Here is a 7,955-nt window from a genome sequence, read left to right on the forward strand (position 1 = left end):
GGCAAGGCTGCAGACTAAAGATACAAACAGCATTTCTTTTCCTTCACAGCCACAAGAAAAGTCGTGTTCAGTTTAACTGGAAACTTTCCCCTCTTGTTTATGTTTGTGTAAATCAAGAGTAACTCCACTAAAGACAATGGAGTTCCGCTGATGCAGCTGATGTATGTGAAATCAGAATAAAAGTCAATGAAACAATGGCATTTGTTGGATAAATCTCTGACACAAAAGACTATGGGTCAGAGCCATGCCTGGTGTAAATCAGAATAGCTCTAATGACAATGTCAAATTACACCAGCTGAGGATTTACCCCCAAGAAACTCAGGAAGTTTTGCCCCAGGATTAAAACTGAAAACAATAGCTAACGTACCGCACAAATAACTCCCTCCCGCACTGCTGAAAGGACGATGCGTTCTCAAGTGATGTTATTGCATCCAAGTTCCCTCCACTTCTGACTGCGAAGTACAAAATCTGCCATGAGTTATGCTGGAAAGTGCAATAAGCTCAGCTTGACTGTTTAGGCAGCCAATCACCCCTTAGTTATGTCTCCGATGCAATGACAGATGACTGAAAGCTGCAGCTGCTATGGGGCAATCAACAAGATTTGTGTAGGGAAAAGCGTCTCTCCACCACACCATGTGCACCGATGGCACTTGGTAAATAAGTAACCCTTCATTCTAAAAGATGGGCCCGGTCTTCAGCATGTGTAAATCAGCATAGTTTCATTGGAATCAATGGCGATACACTGATTTACATTTGTGGAGAACTGGGCTCTATGTTCCTAGTCCTACTATAACATGTCAATTAATATGGATCCAAATCCTATATTCCTTACACTGTACTGGCCCCATATTGATTAAATCAGTTATTCTCAACCTTATCCTCAGTCGGATCACCCCAGAACACCTCTTCAATCCAACCAGGACCTTCTCCCGTTTAGAGAGGCAGAAAGGGCAGAACGATCGTGATCCTTTGACATCTAAGAACCCTGGAGCTAGAGCAGGGGTTCTCAAACTTCACTGCACCGCGACCCTCTTCTGACAACAAAAATTACTACACGACCCCAGGAGGGAGGACCAAAGCCCAAATCCCCGCTGCCCCAGGCAGGGAGGCCAAAGCTGAAGCCCAAGGGCTTCAGCCCCCCAGGGAGCATGTAACCTGAGACCTGCAGCCCAGGGCTGAAGCCCTCAGGCTTCGGCCCTGGGCAGTGGGTCTCGGGTTTCTGCTCTGGCCCCGGGCAGCAAGTCTAAGTCTAACCCACTTTGGGTTTCCGACCCACAGTTTGAGAACCAGTGAGCTAGAGCATACAATGGTGGTGAGAAGACTTTTGGAAAAATCAAGGACTCAGCAAATAACCCCAGTAAAATCAATGGCAGCTATGCCTGAGTAGAGACTGCAGAACTTGGGCCATGTTATTTTCCCTACAATAGAATTAAAATCTGTGATCTGTGAATGAGGCAATTGCCAGATTTTACTGTATCCACGAAAGACTTTGGTCTTAATTCTGTTCTCAGTTACCCCAGCATAAATCTGGAATAATGCCCCTGAAGTCAATAGAGTTATTCTGGGTTTATACTAGTGTAATGGAGATAACAATCTGGCCCATAGGGAAGAAAAAGTCTAGTCAACATGCACATACTGATATTTATTTGATCTGTAGAAAGTAAACTATGAAAATAAAGCTTAGGCTTTGTCTTCACGAGGTTTTTTCCATCAAGATAGCTTGATAGCAAACATACCTCAAACCACACACAATGCCCCTCTACAGTCCTGAAATAAAATGTGACACCCCAATGATTATCACTTCAAAAAAGATGTGTTTTTACATACAGATACTAATTCCATATAAAATTTAGTGGAGATAAAGCACTGTCGTTTCTACCTTGCTGTAGCTCAGGAGTTGGCAACATTTCAGAAGAGGTGTGCTGAGTCTTCATTTATTCACTCTAATGTACGGTTCCGTGTGCCAGTAATACATTTTAATGTTTTTAGAAGGTCTCTTTCTATAAGTCTATAATATATAACTAAACTATTGTTGTATGTAAAGTAAATAAGGTTTTTAAAATGTTTAAGAAGCATCATTTAAAATTAAATTAAAATGCAGGGCCCCCCGGACCGGTGGCCAGGACCTGGGCAGTGTGAGTGCCACTGAAAATCAGCTCGCGTGCCGCCTTTGGCACGTGTGCCATAGGTTGCCTACCCCTGCTGTAGCTAGTCAAGGTGAATCTCAGCTGTGGGATATAAGGCTGACCTCAACTAGCCACATCAAAGTAAAAACTACCTGCCTTGTCTGCAAACGCACCCCTTTTCTGCAGTGAAGACAGAACCTTAGATAATCAGTAGGGTGTCACCTTTTATTTCTGGGCTATAGGGGGAGATTTTGGGTGCTTTAGGGTTTGTTTGCTTCTTGCTTGAGCGCCACTTTAAGCCTGTTCATTACTCCCATTTTCTGCAGTCCTTATGCTAAACTATCCTCCCAGATACACAACTGTAAATCCAGAGTAACTCCTGAAGCCAATGGAGCATCTCCACATTTACTTACAGTCAAGTGGGAGGAGAATTTGCTCTTCATCTGATGCTACACCCCGGAGTGCAATGCATGAAAGATACAAGCATCAGATCGCAGATTTGTGAGAAATGTTTAGATGTGACTAAAATCAAAACACACAAAAGGCAAGCGATGATGCATTCCTCCTCCTAAATGTCAGCAGGAGGCCCCGGTCTCTCTGTGTGCATGTATAATGGGGCAAGTCTGAGAGACAAAGCATCTGTAATGATGAATTTCCTTCTAGTTGACATTCACTTCTTGCAGTGTACTCCACCTCAGGTGACTAGGTAAGATCACATAAACCCACCGCCTCCTTCCATCTCTTAAGGCACTGAGCGTAACGCTCATCCTGCTACTTAGAATTCCTGACTGCAGATGTCCCCCCGAAATGCAGAGATTCCCATCCTCACTAGAGAGCCCAAGAGCCTAGCTACTTCCATGGTGTAACAGCCGGCTTCTGCACTCTGAAGCCAGCAACCTGAGTTCAACTCTCCGTTGGACCTCTATATTTTTTTTGTTTAGACTGTAAACTCTTTGGGGCAGGAGCCATCTTTTTGTTCAATGTTTGTACAGCACCTAGCACAACGGGGCCTGGTGCGTGACTTAGACACCAACATGCTCCCACAATACAAATACATTATTAATTATTATTATTATTAATGGAAAGGTGGAATATAGAGCAAGGCCACTGCCTTGAGTGAAGCTGACAGAATCAAGGACATGCCTCCAACTACTCTTGGCATCTATACCTGTGTGATCGCAGTTGCCCTTGTGCAGGCTGCTTCAGAAACAGAACAGGATTAATGTAGAAGCAGGAGAGAAACCAGCAGTGGAACTATTAGAAAGGAGCCTTCTGAGTCTCTGAGTAGAAAACAAAATCCACACGTGTGGTTAATGTTTAGTGTCCTCTGTTAAATGATGGTAGTTCTCAGCCCATTTTCCAGAAGTCCATGTCATCCTACTCAGCATGGTCCACACCATGGTAAGAAGGCCAACTATCAGTCTACAAGAGCATTCGCACCAATCTTGACACCAGTACAGCTGCGCCCGTGCCTAAAATTCTCAGCATAGATGAAGTGTCACTGGGCTGATCCCGAACTGGGGAGTTCTCCTCTTTATTTCCTGATTACATTACCTCATTTTACCCTCTTGTTTTAAACACTAACTTTTAAGGAGGAGACCATGCCGACTGCGACTCTTTGTTTCTTTTCCTGCTGAGTCATTCCACAAACTCACATATGGGCCCCCAAAGCCCAATCTACAGAGCATTTTAAGTTTCCCCTCTTTCATCATCTGCTCAGGGGCTCCAGAATCACCAGGAAAAGTTAATGCGAAAACTTCCTTGAAGCAAACTGACGTCCAAGCGGACATATGCATAAATGGGTGAAACTACTGATGGTTTCTGGGAAAGGGTGGAGAACATCGTAGACAGAATCCCACCATTGCCATCATATTGAGCACATTTCCCTTCTCTCTGTTTATTCATTCATGAGGTGTCTTTTGCTACTCCTGGCTTTTTATTCCCTCATCCACATTCCTAATCCTGTTTGTCACCTCAACAGCAGTGAGGAGGTGGGAGGACCAATGAGGATTATGATTTATGAGGCAGGTAAAGAGTAGCTGAAGCAAATAAACTACTGTAAGTGAAAAAGACCCTATTTCCATGCATATGTTCTGGGCACTTAAGGGGACGTACATCTGGCCAGAATCATTTCCATGGCTGTGGGGCTAAGGAGTTTCCATGAGTCATGATTATAGAGGCTACTATATACCTGGGGGGAGAAGCACCAGAATTTGTTACTTTTCTCACTGCCCCAGGAGCAGAATTTCTCTCCACCAAGCCCCACCACTGTATATTGAGGAGGAGGTAGGTTGGGAGAGACACAGGAACTCCCTTTAATCAGCAGAGAATGGAACCTTTCACCGCTGATTGACAATCAGCAGATGGGGGAGACTTTGAAGGACTATGTGGCTGAAGTCATCTCCCTGGCTAAGGAGTCTTGATATCTCTGTGTAGCCCGGAATCCAGCTAGACTGAAGGTAACCTCCACCCTACCCTGCACAGGCATGGCAACCCACCCTGCAAGGTTCAAGTCCTACCCCTTGTCTCTCATCTTCCACCTCCTGCCCCAACAGGTAAGAGCTGCTAAGGGAAACGGGTGGACTCATTTCCATGCAATCCCAGCAATACAGAGCTGCAATCCCCATCCTGAGGAGTGGTGGTAGTTCCCCTCCTCTCCCGTTATACCCAGCCCAACAGCCTCAAGAGAAATGGGTCCCGGGGGACAGTCAGTGACTTTTGTTCATATCAAGCAGCAGTAAGATCCTTACCATTCCCTCTAAGTTAGAAACTAAGGACCAGATTTTGATCTTATTTATGACTGACTTTAGTGCAGCTATTCCAGTATTATAGAATCTGGCCTCATGACAGAAGTTTCCTAGAAACTGGCAGGCTATGTATAGATGCTAGTTTTTAAACAGGTTCCTTGACTGAGGAAATAAATTATGGAAGGAGAATTTTACAGGTAATCTTGTACCACGACAACACACCACACTGGTCACTACAGAATAACTAACCTTGAGACTACACTGTGGGAGAATAGTACGTGATGTCTATCTAATTATACCTGTGCCAAAAGCTTGGAGGGAAGCAGCTAAAGATAAAAGGCGGGGAAATGTACATAATATTCCTCACATTATGTTAAAAATGAACCCCTCCACAGCAGAAAAATAATTTGAATGCAAATTTATACCCCTTTAATTCTACCGCTATGATCTTTGGAGGTCTTCGTAAACAGAATGGGCAGACAGAGCCAGCTAATTCCCCTCTGTCTCACATTATTACCAGCTTAAATATCTACTCAGCAACTGAGGACAAGAGTTAAAATTTCCCTAATGGAGGGAAAGTAAGACGATTAGTGTTCATGAGTATTTGAATACCGAATCCAAAAAAGGGTTCCCGATAAGAAAATGGTGTTTTCATTGCTTTGTACATGAATGCAAAACAACAGGAACAAAATAATTCTTTGTTATACTTTATGCTCAGACATTTATACTAGGCCTACTGAACATTCCCCACATTACAGCCTCTTCTATTAAATACTGCTAGCCTTTCTGAATATTTCCCATGCCACATTCACTCATTTTAATAAAACTAATGTTACCGAACACGCCTCCTACTGCATCATGCCCTAAGAAACCCTACTGAATGCTTTCAGTATTGTCCACTGACCAAAACTACTGCCTCCTCTGAATACTGTATACTCTGACACCGATACTGTAGACCTATACTGCAGACTTTTTAATATTACCAGCTCTTATAAATAGGTACACTGTGATGCACACTTTCATGCCAATACTACTAGCCCTTCTGAATACTCTCCACACTCCCGTATTAATAGTTAATCTTATTAAATACTCTACATACTCTCATATTCATGCAAATTAACTGTACTGAATATTCTCCATGCTACATAATCTCCCACATTAATGCTACTAATCTATTAATACTTCATATATTGCATATTTCTTAATACTAAAGGTTACTAAATTTTCCCCATGTCTATCCTACTAGCCCCATGCAGTGTGCTCCTATTAAGAGTATTAGCTCTTATGAACAGTCCCCCATCCTGCACACACATTAATATTACTAGCTCTCCTAAATATTGCCATTTTCAGGTACAGCGAGTCACATATTATAGACCATTACACTTGAAGTCCAAAGTGACCTCAAGTTATAAACTGAAATATTTTGTTCCCTCTGCTGCAGTGAAAAGAAGTTAATATGTTTGGGGTTGGGTCAGGTCATTTTACAGAGTCTAATCCTTAGAGACACCACTCTGCCTTCAACCCCCCCTCCCATGTACAGCCAGCAGACGTTTGTTCCCATAATAGGACCCTGATAGCCAATTCAACCTGTCAATACTCGACCCAATCACCATGAAGAGAGAGCACATTCTTGCTCCAAGCATCACTGCTCAGGCTCCTTTCCTAATCAATAGGCAGCAGCCACTATTGATGACCCTGTTGGGAATTTCATTTCGGTTTGTGCTGGGAGATGGGCCAGCGTGTACAGCGCCACACTCATTGGCTGAAGCTAAGAAAAGAAAAATCATATTTGATAGGTACCCGTTTTTTAAAAATCAGAGAGCAGGAGCAGCATAAAGTCTTGTGATAAACTTTCCAACGCTAATAATGTTGTTGGCAAAAAGAAAAGTCAAACAAGAGATTTGAGGTTTGCCTTGAGAAGCAAAGGCTTCCTTAACACATCTGTATCACCAGGGCCGGCTTTAAGCCGATTCCCTGGAATCGGGCCCCACGCCTTAGGCGTCTTTTTAATTTTTTTTTACTCACCCGGCAGCGTGGGCTGGGGGGGGGGGGTCCGCTCTGGGTCTTCAGCTGCATTTCGGCGGCAGGGGGGCCTTCGGTACCGCGGAAGACCAGGAGCAGACCACCACCACACCCCGCCGCCAAAGTGCTACCAAAGCCCCGGACCGCCGCCAGGTATTCGAATTGGGCCCCACCATTCATAAAGCCGGCCCTGTGTATCGCCATCCATTGTGTTTCAGCCATTGCATCTGACACAGCTAATGACTGACAAGCTACTGGTAATAAAATACACTAGAAAAAATAGACTAAACTTCATAGTGGCGCAGTGGTAACTATGGGCTCTTGGTCCTGCACAGTTCCTGATAAAGAGGTCTGCACCTTGCATTTCCTCTTTGTCTGGAGGTTTGGGTAGCTTTACTCTAAGAAATCATCTGGATGGAAAGCTCCCTGCAAATCAGGATTTGACTTGTCTTGGCAAGCTTAGAGAGATTACAATAATTGGTAAAGGATACATTTTATAGTGCTCCTCAGCTGAGGATCTCAAAACATTTTTGCTAAGACTATCCATTAAGCCTCACCACGCCTCTATGAGATCAGTAAGTATTACTACCCCATTTTTACAGATGGGGAAACTGAGGGGCAGAAGTTAACTTCCCTCAGGCCACACAGCAGAGCTGGGAACAGCACCCCGATCTCCTGACTTCTGTGACTTCAGTGGCTTTGGATCTAACCCTAAAATGGATGCTGTGGTTTACAGGCTAGTGAAAGACTGACACAAGAGTGAAATTCGCCCTTGCACAGAAGACCTGCACAAGTCCTACGTACCATTCCAGTCTTCAAAATAGCCGTTGTGCTGGCCCTCTAAGAATCTCTCCCTGAGCAGTCACTTGAAAATATCAGCTGAGTGGTCAACTGTACATGTCTCCCACTAAAGGGGCCTGATTTTATTTTAAATGGCTTAGTGGGAGAGGACCTAGATGAATCATGGTCCTGTACTAATACCATAATGAAAATGTCCTTCTCAAATTAGATTTCATATAATGAATATGAATTTCTAATAAAATACTATTTTTTTAAACTA

The sequence above is a fragment of the Mauremys mutica genome, chromosome 19, assembly GCF_020497125.1.
Source record: "Mauremys mutica isolate MM-2020 ecotype Southern chromosome 19, ASM2049712v1, whole genome shotgun sequence".
In the NCBI taxonomy this organism is placed as follows: Eukaryota; Metazoa; Chordata; order Testudines; family Geoemydidae; genus Mauremys; species Mauremys mutica.